We start from the raw sequence: 27,908 nt of genomic DNA on the forward strand, positions 1-27,908 counted from the left end.
TCATATTAAAGGAAATGAAGCAAAGAGAGGCTGTAGAAGTAAACAGGTCAGAGTAAATTTTATGCATTTAAGTACAGAAGCCACCAACAGAAGATGCAGTAAAAACCCTATCCTGTCTTGTGTCTGGTAACTGCTTCTTAGTTATGTCTTACCACTACCTTGGACTTGGGGTAGCACAAGGCAGCATGTGTCACCGACACAAGTGTATTCCAGCACATCTAGAAAAAGGGATATGGAATTAGCTCTCTTTCTTCAGAAGTCATAGTTCTGAGTCTCTGCCTGTCACTTTTCATCTTTTTTTTTGAAATTCAGTTTTGTGAGCAACTAAACTCTGGCTGAGAGAAGTGTTTCTGCAATCCTTTTCAATATACCCACTTTTCAATGTAATCTCAAACTCTGACTGGGTTACACATTTCAAACCTAATTCCTTAAGATTTATAGTATCTTAAACTTTCTTTAATTCGACTTTCAAATTCTAAGAGGACTGAGATAATTACATTTGCAATATGTAGAACTTTCATCATAGCTATGTGCAAAGAGATACTCTTGTCATCAAAAAATGGCTAGATTAATGCCCAGTAGCCGTCAACTCATCTTTTGGGGGTGGGGCAGCAATGCACCATGGTGGTTAGTTTGAGTGGCAAGCTGTCTAATTTATTTCTTCTGAATGAATTACCAGGAATTACGGTAATGCAAGAATAAAAAGGCTGTGCAAATGCCAAGTAATTAAGCACGGTGATGGAATTACATCAGGCTGCCGTGTGGGGTCTAGGCTTTAGCACAAGAATAGAAAATTGATTTATATTATCTAGATAATCATGTCTTTACTTTGCAGGTCTCTGCTACAAATTTACAATACTTTAGTCTGCTTTTTCCTAAGATTATGCCAGCTAGAAGGCATTTGCTTTAACTTTTATATTTGTAGTCTGTAAATGCACAGAAATTTTCTTGTCTTTTAGAGATATGTAGATAATCGAAAATACTAACTCTTCTCTACCCTGCATAAGTACTTACTATTAGACTGATAAGTGTTTAAATTAAAAATCAGGCTATCGACGTCTATTACATGCCAATATTCTAAATAGAAGTTATAAAATAAATTATTATGAAGATAAAAAGTAGAATAGGGACCCAGTTTGTAAAAGAACAGTGATTTACTGTATCACTCTTCATACATATTTTTGAAGAATAGTGTTTTACTGTATCACTGTTATATATATGTATTTTTATTATCCTTCATGCCCTTTAGGACATTAGTACATTTGTCAGTAGAAACTTGGATATAGGAATGAGTTATTTAAGGAAATCAGCTCTATAGAGCAAGCATCTCTTAAAAAGGCAATAATATCTTGGTGTCCAAGTGGCCCCAATTAAAAATAATAGTTACTTACACTTTTTGAATCCTAATGGGTCTCCTATTCTCCCTTTCTCCCACCTACCTTATCCCACAAAAGAATAGTCCTTTGAGAGGTATTATGTATATGTGGAATATTTTTCTTTTTTAATTTTATCTTGTTTTCTGAATAAAAGACATAAAGACTTACGTAAAATGGCACGTGTAAGCAGAATATAAAGTCTGCACAACTGTAAGTATTAGAAGCTTCAGAATATGATTTTTCTAATTTTGAAGTTCAGAAATGTAGCAACAAAACCTCGCTTGCGACAGATGAGCAAGTTCCAAAAGAGCATGGATCAAATCAAAAGAGAAAGAACATAAAATCACAGTGATATCTCTGTTTCCCAATCTAGAGAAATAAAGCTGAGATTTGGTTCTTAAAATTATGAAACTAAAGTACAAAAATTCATCTTCTCCTTTCTCCTGGTTTACTTCTCACAAAAAAAAAAAAAAAAAAAAAAAAGCCTTCATCTGGGGAATTTCTAGTGCAGGGTATGGAACCCTAGCAAGTTCTGATAGTTTCATGTTTCAGCATGTCACTTTGTCAGGCACTCAGTGTATTCTCTGCTTATTCACTCACAGATACCAATCAAGATGTATTTCCAGCTAACCTAGGGGTCACCTTGAGTTGTTAACTGCCTGCAGCAAGAATGACAAAAACATTTTCCAGTATTTTACAATTATAATGTTAGACAATGTCATTTTTAAGTCAAGAAAAAAATTGAAAAGCTTAGCAATATAGTAGAGAAAGAATGAGTTAAGAAAAAAACCTAAATATGACCTATTAGGGTTAAGAAAACTGACTCATATTATCCTGAATAAGATAAAGCTAATGGAAAAGTATAAATTAGTCCAGTTAACTCTATGCTCTAGGCAAAAACATAACAAAACAAAAACCTCTGTAAAGAGAAAACTCAGTATGTATTTCTCAAAATCCATTTAGCTCATAATGAATTTTTGTTTTTATAGTAAACCAAGGAATTGTTCTAACTCAATGAAAACTTAAAAAACAAGCTAAGAGAACAATCACACATACAAAATATTTGAATGTTCAACACATCGAGATGTTTGACTTCATTTTAAATGAGTCAAAACCTTCTTGAGGGGCATATAATAATATGTCTTAAGCCCCACTAGACTCAGTAATTCCAGCTTTGAAATTTAAGAATGTGCCTGAAGATCTAGCAACAATTAGACTCTACCACAGTGTCCAAATAAATAAATAGGAACTTATTGAGTTCTGGAATATCCATAAAATGGAACACTCTGAAACTATTAAAAAATCATGTGGCAGAAGTTTATTTACTATAAAAGAAAGATATTCAAGATTAAAATAGAAATTCGACTCAGCTATTTTATGTGTCATTTTTGGGTATGGCCATTTTTTCCCAGATTAACTGAAGGAAAACTGAAAAACAAAACCCTACATTTAAGGTGTACAACAAGGGTGTCCAATCTTTTGGCTTCCCTGGGCCACACAAGAAGAACTGTCTTGGACCACACATAAAATACGCTAACACTAATGGCAGCTGATGAGCTTTAAAAAAATTGCAAAAGAAAAGTTTCATATGTTTTAAGAAAGTGTACAAATGTGTGTCGAGCCATTCAAAACCTTCCAGGGCTGCACATAGCCCACAGGTGGTGGGTTGGACAAGCTTGGTGTACAATGGATGCTGTAACCCAGTACTGCCATTTCTCTAAGAGAAAGAAAAGGAGTTATGTTTTAAATTACTATTTCTTCTTTTCTCTTTCCTCCTCTGCCCGTTCCCCACTTCCTACCTCACTCTTTGGAAACAAAATTAGAACCTCTACCTTCCCTTCATCAGACACCTCCTACAGGACAAGCTCATCTAACTGCATGCATATCTAGAAGCCCCAGAGCTCGAAATCTCTCCCACCAGAAGATTACCTCTAGAGACAAGAGTCAATTTACAACTTAAATATGCCCACAGGAAACTCTTTCCCATTTGGAGAGCATCTGAGACTACAGCCACCTTAAAATCTAGCTCTGTCCATGATGGCACCAGCTCAACCACTGGGTAGGTAAAACAACAAAGCAAGTCACCTAGACTCCCAACCGCTCCTTCCCTGCATGCCGTTCATGCCAAGTTCCTTTTTAAAAGCTCTGACTTTCTGCCCCAAAAGTGAAGCCATGCCTTTAAAGGCAGGAGCCTGGACTTCTTTCCATAAGCTAAGTTTGAATTAAAAAGTCACTTTCTTTATATCAGGCCTCACTTTTGTTAACTTGACTCGGCAAGCATCGAGGGACTGAATCTCCAGTCGAGTTACAATGCTTTGATATATGTACATATTGTGAAGTGATATCAAGTTAGTCAACACCTCCATCACTTCACATAGTCTTTGTTGTGTGATGAGAACATTTAAGGTCTCTTTTAACAGATTTCAAGGATATAATACAGACAGTTCCCTACTTATAATTTTTCAGTTTTAAGATGGTGTAAAAATCAAAGTCAGTAGAAACTGCATTTTAAGTTTCCATATAACCATTCTGTTTTTCCACTTCCAGTATAGTATTCAATAAATTACGTGAGATATAGAGCACTTTATTATTAAATAGGCTTTGTATTAGGTGATTTTGCCCAAGTAGGCTAATATAAATGTTCTGAGCATATGTAGAGTAGGCTAAGCTATGATATTCTGTAGCCTAGGTGTATTAAATGCATTTTTAAGATACAACAAGCTTGTCAAACCCATGGCCATGGGCAACATGTGACACAGTATGGCTTTGAAAGAGGCCCAACACAGATTTGTAAACTTTCTTGAAACATGAAATTTTTTTTGTGATTTTTTTTTTTTAGCTCATCAGCTATCATTAGTGTTAGTGTATTTTATGTGTGGCCCAAAACAATCCTTCCAGTGTGGCCCAGGGAAGCCAAAAGATTGGACACTCCTGAGTTACAATATTTTCAACTTACGTTGAATCTGTTGAGATGGGATCCCATAAAAGAACATCTGTACAGTATTATTAACTACTGTCATCATGCTACATATTAAATTCCAAGAACTTACTCATCTTATAAGTGAAAGTTTGTACTCCTTGACCAACACCATTTGGGGAATATTACATGGCCCTAAACAAATAATTTCAATTTCATCTTTGTAAAAAATCAGTCATACATATGACCAAAACTTTACCTTATCCCTGGCATTCTCCCCTCCCGAGCCTACAGAGAAGGTGCAAGGTGTTGGGCAATCTTATTCAACATAGCACTGGAAGTCCTGGCAAGAGCAATCAGGCCAGAGAAGGAAATAAAGGGCATCCAAATCAGAAAAGAAGAATTACTACCTCTGTGGAAAACAGTAGGAGATTTCTTTAAAAACTAAAAGTAGATCTATCATTCAATCCAGCAGTCCTGCTACTGGGCATCTACCTAAACAAAAAGATATCTTCTTACTCCTATAAGAATAATCATAATTAAAAAGTCAGAAAACAATAGATGTTGACCTGGATGTGGTGAAAGTGGTATGTTTATACACTGCTGGTGGGAATGTAAATTGGTGCAACATCGGTGGAAAACAGTATGAAGATTTCAAAAACTAATAGTAGATTTATCATTTGATCTAGAAATCCCACTACTGGGTATCTACCCAAAGGAAAAGACACAATGGGGTACTGGGCCAAGATGGCTAAATAGGAACAGCTCTGGAGCGCAGCCCCCAGTGAGAGCAATGCAGAAGGTGAGTGATCTCTGCATTTCCAACCGAGGTACCAGGTTCATTTCAATGGGACTGGTTGGACAGTGGGTGTAGCTCAAGGCAGGGCAGGCACTGCCTCACCCAGGAAGTGAAACTGGCAGGCAGATCAGGGACTTTTCCCCTCTGGCACTCTGATTCAGATACTATGCCTCTCCCATGGCCTTTGCAACCCACAGATCAGGAGATCCCTGCCGGGCTGAAAAGCACCATGAGTTACCAGCACAGGTCTGAGTGGTAGTTCCAGCCGGCACCACAGGTTTTCGGCATAGATCTGGGTGGACATTTTGACTAGCGCCAAGAGTGCCCACGGGATGGAGCTTCCCACTGCCCAGAAACAGGGGGAGCTGAAAGCAGGGAGACTGGTGATACAGCTTTGCGGGTCCCACTCCTGAAATGACCAGCAAACTGAAGCTCTCTTGCTTGAGAGTTTCACAGCCAGCACATCAGTTCAAACTCCACCCAAGATAATCAAGCTCAGATCGGGGAAGGGTGTCTGCCATTGCTGAGGCAGTTCTAATCTTACCTGAGTAAACAAAAGCCAGAGGAAGCTTACACAGCAGCTGGACTGAGCCCATGGCAGCCCAGCAGCACCTCTGCAGGCAGACAAGGGACAGAATGCCTCCTCAAGAGGCTACGTGACCCCTGTATAACCAAAGAGATGTCTCATACAGGAGACCTCTGGCTGACACCTGGCAGATACTCTTCTGGGATGAAGTTACCAGAGGAAAGATCAGGCAGCAATCCTTGCTGTTTGGCAGCCCCTGCAGGTGATTCCCAAGCAAGGTCTGAAATGGACCTCCAGCAGTCCTACAGCAGAAGGGCCTGTTAGAAGGAAAACTAAAGGACAAAAAGAAATAGCTTCAACACCAACAGAAAGGATGTTGACTCAGAGACCCCATCCGAAATCACCAACCTCAAAGATCAAAGGTAGATAAATCCACGAAGATGGGAAGAAACCAATACAAAAAGAATGAAATCATCAAAGGCCAAAATGCCTCTCCTCCTCCAAGGAATCACAACTCCTCACCAGCAAGGGAACAAAATAGAATGAAGAATGAGTTTGATGAATTGACAGAAGCAGGTTCCAGAAGGTGGGTAATAACAAACTTCTCTGAGCTAAAAGAACATGTTCTAAACCAATGCAGAGAAACTAAAATCTTGAAGAAAGGTTAGATGAAATGCTAACTAGAATTACCAGTTTGGAAAAGAACATAAACAAATTGATGGAGCTGAAAAGCACAGCACAAGAACTTTGCAAAGCATAGGCAAGTTTCAATAGCCAAATTGGCCAAGCAGAAGAAAGGATATCAGAGATTGAAGATCAACTAAATGAAATAAAACAAGAAGGCAAGATTAGAGAAAAAAGAGAGAAAAGTAATGAACAAAGCCACCAAGAAATATGGGATTATGTGAAAAAAACCTAATCTACATTTGATCGGTGTACCTGAATGTGATGGAGAGAATGAATCCAAGCTGGAAAACACTCTTCAGGATATTATCCAGGAGAACTTCCCCAACCTAGCAAGGCAGGCCAACATTGAAATCCAGGAAATACAGAGAACACTACAAAGATATTCCTCAAGAAGAGCAACCCCAAAGCACATAATTGTCAGATTCACCAGGGGTAAAATGAAGGGAAAAATGCTAAGCACAGCCAGAGAGAAAGATTAAGTCACCCACAAAGGGAAGCCCATCAGACTTACAGCAGATCTCTTGGCAGAAACCTTACAAGCCAGAAGAGAGTGGGGGCCAATATTCAATATTCATAAAGCAAAGAAACTACAACCCAGAATTTCATATCCAGCCAAAGTAAGTTTCATGAGTGAAGGAGAAATAAAATCCTTTATGGGCAAGCAATTGCTAAGAGATTTTGTCACCACCAAGCCTGCCTTACAAGAGCTCTTGAAAGAAGCACTAAACATGGAAAGGAAGAACCAGCACCAGTCACTGCAAAAACATACCAAGTGATAAAGACCAATGATGCAATGAAGAAACTGTGCCAACTAATGGGCAAAAAACCACTTAGTAACAAAATGGCAGGATCAAATTTACACATAACAATATTAATGTTAAACATAAATGGCCTAAATGCCCCAATAAAAAGACACAGACTGGCAAACTAGATAAAAAGTCAAGATTCATTGGCATGCTGCATTCAGGAGATCCATCTCATGTGCAAAGACACACACAGACTCAAAATAAAGGATGGAAGAAGATTTACCAAGCAAATGGAGAACAACAAAAAAACAGAGGTTGCAAACCTAGTCTCTGATAAAATGGACTTTAAACAAACAAAGATCAAGAGACAAAGAAGGGCATTACATAATGGTAAAAAGATAATGCAACAAGAAGAGCTAACTATCCTAAATATATATGCACCCAATACAGGAGCACCCAGATACATAAAGCAAGTTCTTAACAACCTGCAAAGAAACTCAGACTCCCACACAGTAATAGTGGGAGATTTTAACAATCCACTGTCAATATTAGACAGATCAACCAGACAGAAAATTAACAAGGATATCCAGGACTTGAATGCAGATCTGGACCATGCAGACCTCATAGACATCTACAGAATTCTCCACCCCAAATCCACAGACTATGCATTCTTCGCAGCACCACATTGCCCCTACTCTAAAATTGACCACGTAATTGGAAGTAAATCACTCCTCAGAAATGCAAAAGAATGGAAATCATAACAAACAGTCTCTCAGACCACAGTGCAATCAAATTAGAACTCAGGATTAAGAAACTCACTCAAAACTGCACAACTACATGGAAACTGAACAACTGGCTCCTGAATGACCACTAGATAAACAATGAAATTAAGGCAGAAATAAAGATGTACTTCGAAACCAATGAGAACAAAGACACAACATACCAGAATCTCTGAGACAAATTTAAAGCAGTGTCTGGAGGAAAATTTATAGCACTAAATGCCCATATAAGAAGCGAGGAAAGATCTAAAATTGACACCCTAACATCACAATTGAAAGAGCTAGAGAAGCATAATCAAAAAAATTCAAAAGCTAGCAGAAGACTAACTAAGATCAGAGTAGAACTGAAGGAGATACAGACACAAAAAAACTCTTCAAAATATCAATAAATCCAGGAGCTGGTTTTTTTAAAAGATCCACAAAATAGACTGATAGCTGGCTAATAAAAAAGAAAAGAGAGAAGAATCGAGTAGATGCAATAAAAAAAAAATGATAAAGGGATATCACCACTGATTCCACAGAAATACAATCTACCATCAGAGATTACTACAAACAACTCTATGCCCATAAACCAGTAAATCTTGAAGAAATGGATAAATTCCTGGACACTTACACCCTCCCAAGACTAAACGAGGAAGATGATGGATCCCTTAATAGACTAATAACAAGGGCTGGAGTTGAAGCAGCAACCAAAAAAAGTCCAGGTCCAGATGGGCTCACAGCCAAATTCTACCAGACGTACAAATAGGAGGTGGTATCATTCCTTTTGAAACTATTCCAAACAATACAAAAAGAAGGAATCCTCCCTAACTCATTTTATGAGACCAACATAATCGTGATACCAAAACCTGGCAGAGACACAATCAAACAGGAAAACTTCAGGCCAATATCCATGATGAACATAGATGCAAAAATCTTCAATAAAATACTGGAAAACTGAATGCAAGAGCATATCAAAAAGCTTATTCATCACAATCAAGTAGGCTTCATGCCGAGGATGCAAGGCTGGTTAAACATATGCAAGTCTATATACGTAATCCACCACATAAACAGAACTAAAGACAAAAACCACATGATTATCTCAACAGATGCAGAGAAGGCCTTCAACAAAATTCAACAGCCCTTTATGCTAAAAACTCTCAATAAACTAGGTATTGATGGAACATATCTCAAAATAGTAAAATCTATTTATGACAAACCCACAGCCAATGTCATACTGAATGGGCAAAAACTGAAGCATTCCCTTTGAAAACTGGCACTAATGCCCTCTCTCACCATTCCTATTCAATATAGTATTGGAAATTCTAGCCAGAGCAATCAGGCAAGAAAAAGAAATAAAGCGTTTTCGATTAGGAAAAGAGGAAGTCCAATTGTCTCTATTTGCATATGACATGACTGTATATTTAGAAGTCCCCATTGTCTCAGCCCAAAATCTCCTTAAGCTGATAAACAACTTCAGCAAAGTGTCAGGATACAAAATCAATGTACAGAAATCACAAGCATTCCTATACACCAATTACAGACAAACAGAGAGCCAAATAATGAGCAAACTCCCATTCACAATTGCTACAAAGACAATAAAATACCTAGGAACACAACTAACAAAGGATGTGAAGGACCTCTTCAAGGAGAACTACAAACCACTGCTCAAGGAAGTAAGAGAGGACACAAACAGATGGATAAACATTCCATGCTCATGATTAGGAAGAAGCAATATTATGAAAATGACCATACTGGCCAAAGTAACTTATAGATTGAATGCTATCTCCATCAAGCTACCATTGACCTTCTTCACAGAACTGGAAAAAAATAACTTTAAACTTCAGATGAAATCAAAAGAGAGTCTGCATAGCTAAGACAATCCTAAGAAAAAAGAACAAAGCTGGAAGCATCATACTACCTAACTTCAAACTACACTACAAGGCTACAGTAATCAAAACAGCATGGTACTGGTACCAAAACAGAGATATAGACCAATGGAAAAGAACAGAGGCCACAGAAGTAACACCAGACATCTACAACCATCTGACCTTTGACAAACCTGACAAAAACAAGCAATGGGGAAAGGATTCTATGTTTAATAAATGGTGTTAGGAAAACTGGCTAGCCACATGCAGAAAGCTGAAACTAGACCCCTTCCTGACACCTTACACTAAAATTAACTCCAGATGGATTAAAGATTTAAACATAAGACCTAACACCATAAAAACCCTAGAAGAAAACCTAAGCAATACCATTCAGGATATAGGCATAGGCAAGGACTTCATGACTAAAACACCAAAAGCAATGGCAACAAAAGTCAAAATAGACAAATGGGATCTAATTAAACTTAAGAGTTTTTGCACAGCAAAAGAAATAATCATTAGAGTGAACCAACAACCAACAGAATGGGAGAAACTTTTTGCAATCTACCCATCTGAAAAAGTACCAATAACTAGAATCTACGAAGAACTAAAGCAGATTTACAAGAAAAAAACAAAAGTGGGCAAAGGATATGAACAGAAACTTTTGAAAAGAAGACATTTATGAGGCCAGCAAACATATGAAAAAATGCTCATCATCACTGGTCATTAGAGAAATGCAAATCAAAACCACATTGGGATACCATCTCATGCCAGTTAGAATGGTGATCATTAAAAAATCTGGAAACAACAGATGCTGAAGAGGATGTGGATCACCTGTTGGTGGGAGTGTAAATTAATTCAACCATTGTGGAAGACAGTGTGGCAATTCCTCAAGGATCTAGAAATAGAAATACCATTTGACCCAGCAATCCCATTACTGAGTATATATCCAGAGGATTACAAATCATTCTATTATAAAGACACATGCACATGTATGTTCATTGTGGCACTGTTTACAATAGCAAAGACCTGGAACCAACCCAAATGCTCATCGATGATAGACTATACAAGGAAAATGTGGCACATATACACCATGGAACACTATGCAGTCATAAGAAAGGATGAGTTCATGTCCTTTATACAGACATGGATGAATTTGGAAACCATCATTCTCAGCAAACTGACACAAGAACAGAAAAACAAACACTGCATGTTCCCACTCATAGGCGACTGTTGAACAATAAGAACACATGAGCACAGGGAGGGGAGCATCACACACTGGGGTCTGTTGGGGGGTGGGAGCTAGGGGAGGGACAGCAGGGGGTGGGGAGGTTGGGAGGTTAGGTAGGGACAACACTGGGGGAAACGCCTGATGTAGGGGACTGGGGGATGGAGGCAGCAAACCACCATGGCATGTGTGTACCTATGCAACAATCCTGCAAGATCTGCACATGTATCCCAGAACTTAAAGTACAATAAAACAAAAAAGACACAAGAACACATATGTTTACTGCATCCCAATTCACAGTTGCACAGCTATAGAACCAATCTAAGTGCCCATCAACCAATGAGTGGATAAAGAAAATGTGATATATACACAGCATGGAACACTACTCAGCCATAAAAGGAATGAAATAATGTCTTTTGCAGCAACTTAGATGGAGCTGGAGGCCATTATTCTAGGTGAAGTAACTCAGGAATGAAAAACCAAACACTGTATGTTCTCACTTATAAGTAGAACCAAAGCTATAAATACACAAAGGCAAATAGAGTGATATAATGGACTTTGGAAACTCAGAACAGGGAGCGTGGAAGAAGGGTGAGGGACGAAAAACTACATATTGGTTACAATATGCACAACTCAAGCAGGGGTTGGGGGTGCACTAAAATCTCAGAATTCACCACTATGTAATTCAACCATGTAACCAAAAATCACGTGTACCCCAAAAGCTATCCAAATAAGAAAAAAAATTTTAAATGTATTAATAAGTGCATAATTCTCTAACACAAAAGAATAAAACATCTGTACACCACTAACAGAGGTGTCCTAAAAGAAACAGGCAGCTGGGAATATACAGCAGTATTTGGGTGTGTGAGAGTCAAAACATCCTCATCCACAGAAGAATACCATGAATTAGAAACAAGTTACATAACTGGTTTTATGCGACGTTCTAAGTTGTCACATATAACATGTGTTACATGATTATACATATATATCTAAAATAAATTGTCAGTATAAATTACCAGAACTGGCCCAAGAAAAAGTGAACAAAGATAAAAAGTCTAGGCCGGGCACGGTGGCTCAAGCCTGTAATCCCAGCACTTTGGGAGGCCGCAGGGGGTGGATCATGAGGTCAGAGATTGAGACCATCCTGGTCAAAATGGTGAAACCCCGTCTCTACTAAAGATACAAAAAAAAAATTAGCTGGGCATGGTGGAGCGTGTCTGTAATCCCAGCTACTCAGGAGGCTGAGGCAGGAGAATTGCCCGAACCCAGGAGGCGGAGGTTGCTGTGAGCCGAGATCGCGCCATTGCACTCCAGCCTGGGTAATAAGAACGAAACCCCGTCTCAAAAAAAGTAAAAAGTCTAATTATAAAAAAAGAAATTGTAAAAGGCTAACTACCAAAATTTTATAACAAAAATCATACTTAACAGAGAAACTGTAGACATATTTTTTTAAGACTAAGAAAAAAATAATATTAGCTATGACATACTGTACAATTCCTCCTTAAAAGAATAAAGTGAAGACAAAGAAATAAAAATTTTGCTTTGTTATTAATTTTGATTGACAAATTATAATTATATACATTTATGAGATACAATGTGATGTTTTGCCACATGAATACAATGGGGAATGATTAAACCAAACTAATTATTATATCCATCACCTTGATTACCATTATATTTTTTGGTAAGATATTTCAAATTTGTTCTAAGTTATTTTGAGACATATAATACATTATTATTGGCTATAGTCATCCTGCTGTGCAATAGATCTCAAAATCTCTTCCTCCTCTCTATCTGAAACTTTGTGCCCTTTGATCAACAACTCCCCATTCCCTCGCTGCCCCACACCCCACCCTCTGGAAACAACCATCCTACCTCCTTCTTCTATGAGATCAACTTTTTTAAATTCCACATATATTTATCTTTCTGTGCCTCCCTTATTTCACTTAGCATTATGTTCTCCAGATTCATCCATGTTGATTCAAATGATAGGATTTCCCCTTTTTAAATGTTTAATCGTACTCCATAGTGTATATACACCACACATCCTTTATTAATTCATCCCTTAATGGACACTTAGGTTGATTCTGTATCTTGGCTATTGTGAAAATACTGCAACTCCATGGGAGTACACATGGGAACAATGTGTATCTGTGAATTCCACATTGATTTCAGTTCCTTTGGATATATACCCAGACACAGGATTGCTGAATCACATGGCAGTTCAATTCTTAGTTTTTTGAGGAGCCTCCATAGCATTTTTCATAATGGCTGTACTAATTTACATTTCCACTAATGATATACAAAAGTTTCCTTTCTCCATAAATTCAAAAACATTTATCTTTCACCTTTTTGACCAAAGCTGTTCTAATAAGTTTAAGGTAATATCTCATTGTAGTTTTAGTTTGCATGTCCCTTATTATTAATGATGCTGAGCATTTTTTCACATACCTGTTGACCATCTGTATGTCCTCTTTTTAGAAATGTCTGTTCAGGTCTTTTGTCTATTTTTTAATATTATTGAGTTGTTGAAATTCCTTAAATATTTTGAATATTAACCCCTTATCAGATGTATGGTTTGCAAATATTTTCTCCCATTCTGTAGGCTGTCTTTTCACTTTATTAACTGTTTTCTTTGCTGTGAAGAAGCTTTATAGTTTGACGCTATCCCATTGTCCAATTGTGCTTTTATTGTCTGTGCTTTCTGGGTTTTTCCCGTCCTTCTGCTACCTTTGAGCTTATTTTGTTCTTCTTTTCTAGTTCCTTGAGATATAGCATAGAGTTGTTTATTGGAGATATTTTTATATTTTTAAAATGCCTGTTTTCAATAGGCATTTACTACTATAAATTTTCCTCATAGACCTGTCTGCTGTATTCCATAAGTTCCCCAGAGTCTGGGGTGTGGGGCTGAATAGTTCACCCTCTAATCACGTGGTTGGTTCTGCAGCAACCCTTCCCATCCAGAAGCTATCCCAGAAATCCCAGCCATTAGCTGTCTCTTTAGCATACAAAAAGATGTTTACCATTTCAGAGATCTCAAGGATTTTAGTAACTGCATGCCAAAAGACCAAAACATATATATTTCTTGTTATAAATCACAATATCACAGCAACAAATAAGAAGTATCATAGAAAAAAATGAGTCAGGAAGTCTTCTCAAACACACACACACATACACAAAGAAAAACAACACTGTATCTGACTCTATCAAAATTTAAAACATGTGCACATCAGAAGACCAGAAGACATCATATAAAAAATCAAAACATAACCAATGAGCAAGAAAAAACTAATGGCTTCACTGAAAGCAAACAACAGATTGTTTTCTAAAATATTAAACAACTAATCTAAAAATTATGAAAAAGATAAATGAATAGAAAATATGAGCAAAGGTAATAAAAGAGGAAAATTCACAGAAACAATTTAAATGATTCGTAAACATACAAAATGATGTTCAACCCTCTGATTAAAAGGTAAATGAAAATTAACAGTGAGATGACACTTGGCACCCATTTGATTTGCAATACTATCTGAAATTATCAAATGTTGGTGAGATTGTGGGCAATCAGATATCCCCAAGGACTGCTAGTGGATGGTGAAAGTATAAATTAAAGAAGTCACTTCAGCTATCTTTATGAAAGTATGATAGTTGAAAATACCCAGTGAACCAAAAGTTTCAGTTCTAGATATCAATGTTTTTTGAAAAAGAAGCCTCAGGTGGGCCAAGGCTTTTGTGTATTAAACATACACAAAACACTTCATTTCCATTTTTTTCTATAACTTTAAAACTTGGAAATGTCCAACAGCAGGGGAATGGATATATAAAGTGTGTACATTTATAGAATAGAGCATTGACATAGTTTGGATAGTTGTCCTCGCGTAAATCTCATGTTGAAATGTAATCCCCAGTGTTGGAGGTGGGACCTGGTATTTGGATCATGGGGAAGGATCCTTCATGAATGGTTTGGGCCATCCCCTTGGTGATGTGAGCCCTCACTCTGAGTTCACATGAGATCTAGTTGTTTAAAAGTGTGTGGCACCCAACATACTTTATCTCACTCAACCTGCTTTCCACATCGGGTGTGCCTGTTCCCCCTTTGCCTTCTGCCATGACTGAAGGCTCCCTGAGGCTTCACCAGACGCTGAGCAGATGCCAGCAACATGCTTCCTATAAAGCTCACAGAACCATGTGCCACTTAAACTTCTTTTCTTTATAAATTACCAAAGCCCAGATAGTTCTTTATAGTAATGCAAGAACAGCCTAATACAAGCAATTAAGAGAAATAAAGTAGATTTTAATGTATAAATTTATCATCTGAAAAATGGACCATTGATTGGACAAAGCCAACAATGAAGTAAAACATACATATGAAGTATTCCATCAAAACAAGAAATACATAGGATTGCAGCAAAATCCGAAGCAGCTTCTATCAGCATTTGAGTGGGGCCTTCAAGTAAGTGTCAGATAGGTTGCTATCTACTGAGCATTATGAGTACAGCACCTGGGTACCCAACATATTTTTAGGATATGTTCTACTTTGTATAAGACAAGAACATTTTATTTTTAAAACTGCCATAGGAGAGAGTTTGAGCTCCCATCTTTTTCGCAATGTCAATATGATGCCTCTACTTCGGATCAGAGGCGATCTATTCTGAAACCACCATCTGCCCTCTTCCTACTCTTCTTGTCCCCCAGCCTGACCTGTCCCAGCTGCTTCATCTTCCCATCCTCTCCCTTAAGCACCCTATTTCACGTGAAGTAAGAAGGGAAATATTTTGTAAGAGAGTTGGTGATAAGAAAGCAATTATTTTCCTTTCACAGAGTGACATTTGTCAATTTGTAGAAGTCCTCCCCACAACCTTGAGCCAGAGTCCTCTCCCAATTTCTACCTTCTTCCTCTGCCAAAATTGCAGAGGCCACCTGAGACACTAGACATATCTCAATCATACTAAGTTCCACAAAATCCAACATTGGTTTGTCCTTTCTAGAATTTGTTTTTTATTTTTATTTGTAATAATATTGATTTATCACATGCATTTATTGTCTCCTTTTACTCAAGTAAAGAAAAAGGGCCATAATCATATTTTTACCTAAATACAAATTTAAGATGAAATGAAATGAAGAATCAGTACAACAAAGACTTCTTAGCAGAGGTAAGCTAAGGATAGGGGGCTGTGCAGAAATAAGAGAATATGTAATCACATTTTGACACAAGCTCATGAATTCAGAATCAATACACTGAAATAAAGCTGGATCATCAGTTTCCTTTGTAAACTTGAACTTAACTAAATGATTTGGATGAAATTCAATATAAAATTTTGGCTCTGAAACTACATGGTGTAAATAATATTTCATATAGCAGTAGAACATCAAACCAGGTAATTATACAAAGTGAAGAAAGCCTTTTCATGTGTTCAGAAATTCTTTGCATTAGTCTAAACATTTCCTACATTCCCACAAAGAAATTAACATTTGGAAATGGTATTAAATTATTTAGTATTACTTGAAATCGGGCCGGGCGTGGTGGCTCCCCCGCCCAGCACTTTGGGAGGCCGAGGCGGGTGGATCACAAGGTCAAGAGATCGAGACCATCCTGGTCAACATGGTGAAACCTCATCTCTACTAAAATACAAAAAAAACTTAGCTGGGCATGGTGGCACGTGCCTGTAATCCCAGCTACTCAGGAGGCTGAGGCAGGAGAATTGCCTGAACCCAGAGGACGGAGGTTGCCGTGAGCCAAGATCGCACCATTGCACTCCAGCCTGGGTAACAAGAGTGAAACTCCGTCTCAAAAAAAAAAAAAATATATATATATATATATATTACTTGAAATCGAGCCCCATTTTGTTAGCACTGAAAATTAAATGTGTAGCTAAGATGACTTGCATTTATGTTGATATTTGTGTTATGCAGAACACATGAGTTTTGCCTAATGGCCCGATACGTCGTTCTTTGTCAATTTACTTAATCTATTTATACCTTTTCCCTGGCCAAAACGTCTCATATATATAATAACTCCTATTTACTCAACTGACTGTGGAGCTGACTTGATCATAGATTTGGCAGGCAACTGGCCCTTCTCTCCTTCCCTGAGATCACCTTATACTTCCTCCAATGAGAGTTGCAACAACTTGTTTCCTAGGAACTAGAAGTTAAAAGCATATCAGAATTACATAACTAGCCAGAAAACATTTCACCATCTAAAGTGATACTTCCAATTTATAGAACCCTCCCCCTTTAAGCCAGAGTCCTCTCCTATTTTTACCCTCTCTCCCTTCCAGAATTGCAGAGGATATTTGAGATACAAGAAAGTAGCCATGACCCACAATAAGCACTCAGATCTACATGGGGACTCTGGCTGTCAGTCTTCCAAGATCATTCTAGTTTATTACTCTTTTAGAATAGCTCTGACTTGATTAAATATATTTTATAATGCTTAAAAGAAAATGTGATGGCATTTTTGGAATGTTACTGGGTAACTTGGTCACTGCCTATAATTTTATCATTGATTACAAGTTACTATAATTATGAGGAATCAGAGGACTGGATGATATATGGAAAAGCACCGGACTAGAAATTTTGGGTTCTCACACCATTCCTCCAAGATACTTGCTCAGTTTCCTTAGTTAATTATAGTAACCTCTCTGTACCTCAGTGAACTCATCAGTAAATGGGGAGTGATGTTAACTCTCCCACCTACTACACAGTTCTCCTGAGCTTCAAATGAGAGACTCCTAAGTAACTTGAAATCTACAAAGCACTTTGAAAATTCGACAAGTTACTTTGTATACCCTTAGCAGAACTTAGCAAAAATGTTAAGCCAACAATAAAGAAAAAACTTTGCTACTGAGAAGCAGTCACCAATTTCTAGTTTACCAGCCTTACAGTTTATTATTTAAATATGTTTTTATATGTGGATTGGATATGTAAAAGAAAAAGCTGTTTCTATATAAGTCATAGCTTTCCTTGGGTTAAAAGCATCACAGACCATTTAAATAACTTCACATTTATCTTTTTGTCTCCTCTTCTCCCACATACTCTGTATCCAGCCAACCATCGAGTTCTCTTGAGATGTCACTTCATCTGTCTCTTCTCCCTCACACCCACCGGTACTTTTCACATAGTCAGGTCTATTTTAGCTGTAAGTGGCTTGGGGAGAAAAAAAATAAATTATTTATAAATTTTTTAATTTCAGAAGTAACTCTAGCTTCAGGCATGTCTGGATTTAGGAGATAAAACAATATTGTCCCGACTCTGTTGTCTCCATCAAAGGGCTTTGCTTCCCCTCCTTCCTTTCACAGGTCCTACACAGGCAAAGGCAAAAAAATAAAAACGGCCATTAGCAGCTCTGACCTGAAGTCTACCAGCTGAGCAACCTCTGGAAACAGTCTCTCTTTCCCACTAACTTTCGCGGAGGTCCAGTGCTGACTCTTTGGGTCCCATGTCTTTCCTGGACTCAAGCCTGGACTAGGGTCCCATGTCTTTCCTGGACTCAAGCCCTCTGACAGAAGAGTTGGAACATTCTCATGAGCCGGCCTGAGCAGAATGCCTGCCACACCAACCCACCCACCTCCCATTCATAGACCCCAGAAACTGGGTTCATCCCACCAAAAAACACACGGACTGAAAGTGGCTTACCACTTCTTAGAAATGGCTTCCAAGTAATAATAATAATATTAGGAAGAAGGAGAAATAGAAGGTGGTCAAGCAAGGCATCTGTCCATTCTACCTGTCCTTGCTTAGATTCTCATAATCTACTATCTCCCTCCAGGTTTAATAAAATTTACCTAAGAGTAAGTAGAAGAAACCACATGTATGTGCTATGCTTTGAATGGTTGTCCCCTCCAAAACTCATGTAAGAAGCTTAATCTCCAATGTGGCAGTATTGAGAAATAGGGTCTTTAAGAAGTCATTGGGTCCTAAGGGCCCCACCCTCAGTAATGTATTAATCCATTAATGGATTAATGGGTTCTCATGGGAATGAGACTGGTGGCTTTATAAGAAGGGAGAGACTTAAGCTACCATACTCAGCCAACTCACCATGAGATGTCCTGCACCCCCTCAGGACTCAGCAGAGAGTCCCCACCAGCAAGAAGGCCCTCACCAGATGTGGCCATTTGATGTTGGGTTTCTCAGTCTTCATAAGTGTAAGAAATAAATTCCTCTCCCTTATAAATTATCCAGTTCCAGGTATTCTGTTACAAGTGACAGAAAACAAAAAAAGACAGATTCTTACGAATGAACCTAAAGAGTATAAGCACCAAAAAAACTTAGTGTTAAAACTCCTGAAAATTAGGAAGGGGACACGTACTGAGAACTGGTTTTTGTGCACAGCGTAAATAAGCAACGTGAACTCAAAATCAGAAGAAAAACGAGAGTTAAATTATGTAGTCTATTAATTTAGGTTCCCAGCAAACCATAAGAAAAGACTTCAAGTGTAAGCAATTTATTTTTAGAGAATTAGGCATTAGGAGAGTACGTAAAGGAAACTGTCTAAGGATAAAAGTTATATTTTCAAGCCAGCTACCGTTGTGCACTACTAGTGCCTAATATCTTAGAGCTCTGGAAAATTGCATAAAATATATGCCTACAAATTATCCAGCTAGAGGGGTACGAAAGATGGGATTTTCATAAACCAACTCCTATCATTCATTTTTTGAGGATTGAATTGAATATGTCAAGTGGGGACAGGGCTAATTCCCTAGAACTTTCAGCCTGGAGCTTGCATGGGCAAACTGGTCTTCTGCTTAGTAGAAGGAAATCCTAGGGAAGAAGATATAAATACTGCCAGTTGGAAGTCACTGACTCCTTGGAGCATGCTGAAATGATGAGGTCCAAAGAATATGACTGAGGTACTGTCCCATAGTGAATACTGGTGAGATAATTTGGCAGGCTGATGGCAGTAATGGCCGAACTCTCAGCTTCTTCCTGTACCTATGCCCTTTGCCATGTGACTTTGCAGTTCCTCTCACTGTAGAGGAGTGTACTTCCTTGCACTTTGATTCTGAGTTTGGCCAAATTGCATGCTTTGACCAAGAGGACATCAGCAAATGCAAACAGAAGCTTGAAAAAAATATTCTGACACTCTCTTAATCCTCTGACTTTGCTGTGAGATTTACCTGGGCTAACCTACTAAAGAATGAGACAAGGTAAAACAGAGTCAGGTTATCCCAATCATCCCAGATAAGTTATACTAGATCAGATAATATGCAACTCATCTCTATGCACGTGAGACCAGAAGAACCAAGTTGCTGGCCCACAGACTCATGCACTAAATAAATTTTCATTGTTTCAAGAAAACCAAGTTTTGTGTTGTTTGTTATGCAGTATTATTATGTCAATAGGTAATTCGTACCTATAAGCAATGTGCTACTTGTTAAAATGCACACTCTGAATGAAGAGACCACCCCCCACCAAACAGGCTTTGTGTGAGCAACATGGCTGTTTATTCACATGGATGAGGGTGGGCTGAGTCTAAAAAGAGAGTCAGCGGAGGGCAGTGGGATAGGATTTGGTTTTAAAGGTTTGGGGTAGGCAGTGGAAAGGTACAGAAGTTAGTTTAGGGCAGTTTTTGCGAGCTGGGAGGGAGTTGTAGGGTTTGGACTCAGGAGCTTGACCAAGGTCTGTTACAAAGTCCAATTGCCTTATCAACGAGGCAGGAAAAAAGAACAATAGAGAATGTCTCAAGTTAATTAGGCACCATAGGGGCTGATTATTCTTCCTCTTTTCATGGTTTTCCAGTTACTCAGATTTTCTAATTCTGGGAGGCCATCCAGAGGTGTACGTGCAGGTCAGAGGATTTGCCGTGGCATCCATGGTGCCGTCACTCAGCCTAAAAGACGTTACACTACTGTAGCATAAACCAGACATACGTGGAATTAGCTTTGGATATGGTAGGTAGCAAACAAGCTGGAAAAGTGGCAATGATACTACTAAAAAAGCCTGGAAAATGAGGCAACTGTTAGAACAAAGTGAAAAATGAACACCCATGTTATATCAGCACGAGATATTGTTAGAACTGGTCACTTAAGATAACTTGAAGATACAAAATGCACCTTATGAATTTTTAGACTTGATCTGGCAGAATGTTGAAAATATCAGTTGACTCTTATTAGTTGCATATAAAGTACAACAAGAAAGAAACAAAGGTCAAGAAAACACACACACAGTTCACAAGGAGAAACTGGGGAACTGAGACTCTGTAATTTGTTAGAATGGAAACTAAAGTTGTTTCTCATCTTTGCTCTCTCATGTCAGAAGAATTTTCTCATTAAAACTTGGCCTCAAGGTAAAGATAAAAATCAAGGGTGTGGCCATGAAACTTTGAAAGAATTAAGCCAGTGCCTAGCAGATGCTCTCAGCTGGAAAGAACTTTCAGGAAAATTCAAGGCATTGTTTCTCAATAATCCAATACACCCAAAAGAGCAGCAGTTAAGGGTAAAAGCAGGATTGCAATTGGGCTAGGGAGGCTATTATGCTATGGATCAAGATCCCGTACTCTCCTCTCCCCACCTCTCTTCTTCTCTATTCCTCTTTCTTTCCCTTCTTCTACCCTTTTATCCCTCTTCCTTTCCCCCTCAGTTTTCCTCCCTCTCAGATTTAAAAATATCCCCAAGGTATGGGTTAGAATTAGACCCAGGCTGGAATTAGAAATTTCATACCTCCTATCCGCTTCCACTGCAACCTCTTAAAAGCAAATCAAAGATGTATTGGTGGATTAGCCTTGTCATATTGTTAGTTGAGACTTCATTTGAGATTCCGTTTGTCCTTTCATGTTCATATAAATCAATATCTAACAGTTAACAAAGCAACAACAGCAAGGGCATGCTGCCCAGGCAATGTGATTCAAGGGAAAGAGATTGAAATAGTCAAGACTTTCCAACTTCAGGGGTGGGGAGTTGTTCAAAGGGAGCCCGGGAACAATGCCCTTTTCAGAAGAGTATTTGAGAGGCTGAGGAATGGAGGCTGAAAGTTTCATTTGTTTATCACTTTTGACTGGAGAAGAAGTCTGCATGTATGTAAACAGCAAAAAGCTCCAAGTCGTACAGTTGGCCCTCCACAGCATACTATTTTAAATGACCAGTACCTTCATTTTCCAAGAGTAACACCTGGCTTACAATTACTAGCCACATTGCAGGTCTGAAAAACAGACTGCTTTTCTAAATTCAACTTTAAAAACTCCTTTTTGATTTTTACAGCCAGAGGCAACAGAGCTAGTAAGTTTCAAACACTACCGTCTCCAGAGAGCTGGAAGCTTTTTCTTTCTTAGTTGGAAGAGCACATATGAAATAAAAATAAGTACATATAAAAATAAAAATAAACACATATGAAATAAAAATAAAATCTTGCTGCAAAAAAGTTACATTTCTGGCCCAGAATGTCTTTTTAAATCTTAATGATAATAATAATGAAAATCTAAATGTCACATTGACTGACAAAAAAGAAAAGGTCTTCTGACTCTAAATCCAGTGCTCCCTTCACTGCTGGCTCATTTGACTGGATAGATTAGATACTATAAAGCTAATTTCTACTCTAAAAATTTTCAAGTAATTTTTTTCAATATATATACTTTTTTACTTTAGAAATGGAATCTCATTCTGTCACCCAAGCTGGAGTGCAGTGGTAAGATCATAGCTCACTGTAACCTTGAACTACCGAGCTCAAGTGATCCTCCCCCTCAGCCTCCCAAGTAGCTAGGAGTACAGACATGCACCACCACACCCAGCTGATTTTTTAATTTTTTTGTAGAGAGGGGGTCTTGCTATGTTGCCCAGCCTTGTCTCAAATTTCTGGCCTCAAGCAACCCTCCCAACTTGGATCCCAAAGAACTGGGATTACAGGCATGAGCCTGTAATCTCAATGTAATTTCTGGCTTCAATATTAAGATACTATAAATTGTTATTTAAAATAAAGTATTTGGGTGTGAAAAAAAAAGCATGTTACAAACAGTAGGTAGTATAATCATGTATTCAGAACACTTTTTAAAAAGTCTAACATAATTGACAATTGAGGTAATTATATTCATATTTAAGTTGAATCAATTAATTTACCAAAAACAAGACCTAAATGGAAGGACAGCTAGTATTCCATGATTCTCCGAGGAATACACATGAAGGAAAACTACTGCTTTTTCACCAAATATCAGTTAGACTAGCCATTAGAAGAGGCTTCTGAGGAGGATTCATCAAATAATATCCCAAAATTAAATGACTGAGAATATAGTCTGACAAATTAATATTGAAAATACTATAATCTATGTCTCTAAGGTAGCCTGTGAATGAACTGAGAAATTCTACAATGCTTGGAATAAATTCATTTAAAAAAAAACTCCCAATGTTCAGGTAAACACACACCTAAATCATGCTAGTAAGAGCTGTTGTTTGTTAATTTGAGGCACAAATAATATTCGAAACTTTAACCACTGAAGTGACTACTTGGTGATACAATGTAATAGTGGAAGCCAGTTGACTGTCAGCCATGGTTTTAGGTAGCAGGCTTGAACTGACTTAAGCAATAACCATATTCTACCTTTCCCCTAATAAACCTTTAAAGTAAGTGCTTAAAAGAGTAAAAGTATATAATCTACCACTGCTCATATTGAGAGATATTTCAGTGTTGATCTATAAACCCATAGAGCATTTCTGGTCCGAGGGCCAATTCTATTTGGTCTACACGGCACTTGTTTAATACCAATTAATTGACAATTTTTGTAAACAGTAAACTTCATATAAAATATTTTCATTCCTCTTGAAATATCAGGAGACCCACAAATAATGGATCACAACTCCTCATGACAACAAAATAGCAGCATTTTTTCTCATTTTTGTTTTTGTTTTTTCAGAAAGAGCATGCTCCTTGTGCTGATGCAGCTGCCCCCCCCAGGCTTCATTCTACACATCTAGGTAATTTGCCATGCACTGGTCAACACTAAGTTTGGAACCCCGGTAATGTTCAACTAATCAAACAAGAGAAAATGGCATCAAGCTTTCTATTAATTTAGGCCACCTTTTGTTAAAGTTCCTCTACCCGATATTTTCTTTAACCAACTAATTGAACTGTCAGCAAAAGTAGAAAGCAGCATCACAGGTAAATAAGTGACTTGGAAAGGAATATAAATACTATGTACAGGCTGCCTGCAAAAAGCAGGGTAGAGAACATTTTATTATACTAGCAGAATAGCGTTTGCTGTGTCATTTCTTTACAATTTATCACAATGCCCCTACACACAGAGTCATTACTCTAAACAAAGTGCCTCTGAGTTATAGTAGAAATTGGATTTGAGATGAACAATTTCATATCTCCTAACATTTCAATTAAAAATTTGTACTTTAAAATTTTGCTAATAAAGACTTTAGCTCGGCTGTAGTTGACTGAAGAATTAGAAACTCAAAGCTATTAGTTTGCTGTAAATCTTTTTTTTTGCCTCAGAAACATCCTTTTGGGGGACATTAGAAAGACGGCTGATTAGAGACCTCTGGTGCTCATCCTTCCCACAAGAAAGAAGCAAGGCAACAAATAAAGAGCTAAGATTTGAATGGTGTGTCAAAGAGAGAACACTGGAGTGCAGAGAGGGAGTGGAGAGGCACCTGTGGTGATTGAAAGTCCAGGAGGACAGTATGGAGACACCCAGCCTCTGCAGTCCCATCTTCCCCACCTGGATCATATCTGCCCAGAATCGTGAGGGACTTCCTGTGGCAGTGGAAAGGTAAGGAGAAGAGTCCCACCAGCCTCCATTGCCACCAAAAACACCTTCAGTCCTTATAAGACAATTTCACAGTCCTTGCAAGCCCTGAGCACAGTTTGGAGAGATGCCCAGAATTCTCACAGCGGCATTGCGCTGGGTTAAGAGTACGAAGTGTGCACTCCCTGTTCCCCACCCATGCCCTGTGATCCAAGCTGCTGTTACATGGCACTGTCTCAAGACTAGAGAAGACTGCAGTATGCCTTGCTCTGGGGTCAGCAGCCACTGCACTGGGACTCCACCTTCATTCCACTAAGCTCACATTGGTGACTGAATACCACAACCTCAGCAGTGCAAATGCTGGGCCCAGGATTGGCTGTGACTTTGGTCTCACACAGCAGGGAAAGCAATTCACACTGTCCTCACTTCAAACCAGAGGAACAGCCTGGCAGTCCTGCCCAGGGTAAATTCACCCTTGAGCCAGCCAAACTGCTGCACGTCCTTCCCCAAGCAGGAGAAGCCCTCATATCTCCAAGCAGCCAACATGCTTCTGGGTTGAAGGAGTAGCTATGTGCCCACACCCAGGTTCTGAGAAATAGCCCCACGGTGCCCCACCCACTACAGACAAGCCCTTGGCCTGCCCAATAGCTTTGTATTCACAATCAGAGTCTGAGAAACAGATCTGTGTGCTGCCCCTGACAGACATGCTCCTAGGCTGTCTGAACAGCTCTGCACCAACATGCAAGGACTGAGAAACAGTCGGCAGTCTAGCCCTGATGGGAAAGCCCCCAAGTCAGCCAACCATCCCTGAGCCCTCCAGGCAGCACCGGATGGGCACACCCCCAAAGGAAGCAAAAGACATCTACAATGAAAACTACGAAACACTTATGAAAGAAATTGAAGAGGATACAAACAAGTGAGAAAATATCTCACGCTCATGGATTAGAAGAATCCATATTGTTAAAGTGACCATAATACCCAAAGCAATGTTCAATGCAATCCCTGTCAAAATACCAAGGACATTTTTCACAAAAATAAGAGAAAAAAAGTCCTAAAATTTGTATGGAATCACAAAAGGCTTTGAATAGCCAAAGTAATCCTAAACAAAGGGAGCAAAGCTGAAGACATCACACTACCAGACTTCAAAATATACTACAATGCTGTAATAACCAAATAGCATGACACTTGCATGAAAACAGACACACAGACCGATGGAACAGAATAGAGAACCTAGAAATTAATTCATATATCTATGGCCAACTGATTTTTGACAAAGGCACCAAGAACATCCATTGAGGAAGGGACAATCTTTTCAATAAATGGGGCTGTAAAAACTGAATATCCACATGCAGAAAAATGGAACTAGACTCTCAACTCTCACTCTATATAAAAATCTAATTATAATGGGCTAAAGATCTAAAAATAAGATATGGAACTAGAATAAAACATAAGGGAAATAGGTCAGGACACTGATCTTGGAAAACATTTTATAAATAAGACTTCAAAAGCAGTCAATAAAAGCAAAAATAAACGAATAGCATTATATCAAACTAAAACACTATGCACAGCAAAGAAAACAAAATAGTGAAAGACGACCTATAGAACAGTAGAAAATATTTGCAAACCATTCATCTGACAGGAGATTTATATGCAGAATATACAAGGAATTCAAACATCTTATCAACATAAAAACAATCTGATTTTAAAATGGGTAAATGATTTGAACAGACCTTTTTCAAAAGAAGGCATACAAATGGACAACAAATATTTTAATAAATGCTAAACATTACTAATCATCAAAGAAATGCAAATAAAAACCATAATGAAGTATCATCTTGCCCCTGTTAGAATAGCTATCATCAAAAAGACAAAAAATAGCAAATGTTGGTAAGGATGCTGAGAAAGGGAACTCTTCTACATTGTTGGTGGGAATGTAAACTAGTACAGCCACTATGGAGAACAATTAGGAGACTCCTTAAAAAACTACAAATAGAGCTACATATGATCCGCTAATCCCACTACCAGGAATTTATCCCAAGGAAAAGAGATCAGTACATTGAAAATACGTCTATGACCTTAAGTGTATTGGCGCATTAGTTACAATAGCCAAGAGAGGAATGGATAAATAAATGCAGTATAGATACACAATGGAATACTTACTATTCAGCCATTGAAAAAAAAAAAACAATGAAATCCTAAGCTGGGCACAATGGCTCATGCCTACAATCCCAGTACTTTGGGAGGCTGAGGTGGACAGATTACCTGAGGTCAGGAGTTCGAGACAAGTCTGGCCAACATGGTGAAACCCTGTCTCCACTAAAAATACAACAATTAGCCAGGTATTGTGGTGTGTGCCTATAATCCCAGCTATTTGGGAAGCTGAGGCAGAAGAAGAATTGCTTGAACCCGGGAAGTGGAGGTTGCAGTGGGCCAAGATCACACCACTGCACTCCAGCCTGGGCCATGGAGTGAGAATGAATCTCAAAAAACAAAAAGCACTTGAAATCCTATCATTCACACCAATGTGGCTAAAACCGGAGGACATCCTGTTAAGTGAAATAAACCAGGTGTAGAAAGTTAAATACCAAATGCTCCCACTCTCATGTGGAAGCTACCAAAAAGTTGATCTCATAGAAGTAAAAAGTAAAACAGGAAATACTTGAGGCAGTGAAGGGTTGGCGGAAAAATGACATTGAGAGAGATCTGTTAAAGGTTACAAAGTTACAGCTCGATAGGAGAAATAAGTTCTAGTGTTCTACAGTACAGTATGATGATGCTAGTCAACGATAACATATAGTTTCAAACAGCCAGGAGGATACTGAATGTTCTCAACACAAAGAAATGGTAAATGTTTGAGATGGTGGATAGGCTAACTACCCTGACCTGATCCCTAGGCATTTATATGTATGGCAACATCACTATGTACTCCATAAATTTATACAATTATTATGTGTCAATCTAAAAAATTTTAAATGATAATAATAAAGGAATTCATACCATAAAAAATACAAACCAGAACAAAAGAAACACATTTGTATAACCCTCACACTATAATTCAACCTATTTCAGTAGACGATGAGCACATAAAGCATTGCCAACTTCAAGTGCTTATTAACAGTTGATTAGTATTGATCAAAGAAGTACAGAAGAGGGATGCAAAGCCCAGCCAATATCTAGTCATGTCAAATAAAACTCATTTTCATTTTCCAATAGAATCACTAGATTAGTAGATCAGGGGAACATGGCCACATAGTATATCAATGAATAATAGGTCCCGACATGAGCTTTCCTATTATATTCTTGCAGAGGAGATGGAGGAATACAG

At 38.3% G+C, this 27,908-nt stretch overlaps 2 long non-coding RNA genes across 2 annotated transcripts in view; both read right to left on the reverse strand.

The window, feature by feature from the left end:
• LOC118152194 (uncharacterized) overlaps positions 1–27,908 on the reverse strand; it is a 165,711-nt gene that overhangs the window by 7,474 nt on the left and 130,329 nt on the right. The gene's annotated exons all lie outside the window — the stretch shown is intronic.
• LOC108590803 (uncharacterized) lies at positions 15,131–21,760 on the reverse strand. Its single transcript, XR_004740632.3, has 3 exons — positions 21,564–21,760; positions 18,943–19,097; positions 15,131–18,051 (listed from the first exon to the last, which is right to left on the reverse strand). It is a non-coding gene; the product is annotated as an uncharacterized LOC108590803 (long non-coding RNA).

The sequence above is a fragment of the Callithrix jacchus genome, chromosome 3, assembly GCF_049354715.1.
Source record: "Callithrix jacchus isolate 240 chromosome 3, calJac240_pri, whole genome shotgun sequence".
Lineage (NCBI taxonomy): Eukaryota > Metazoa > Chordata > Mammalia > Primates > Cebidae > Callithrix > Callithrix jacchus.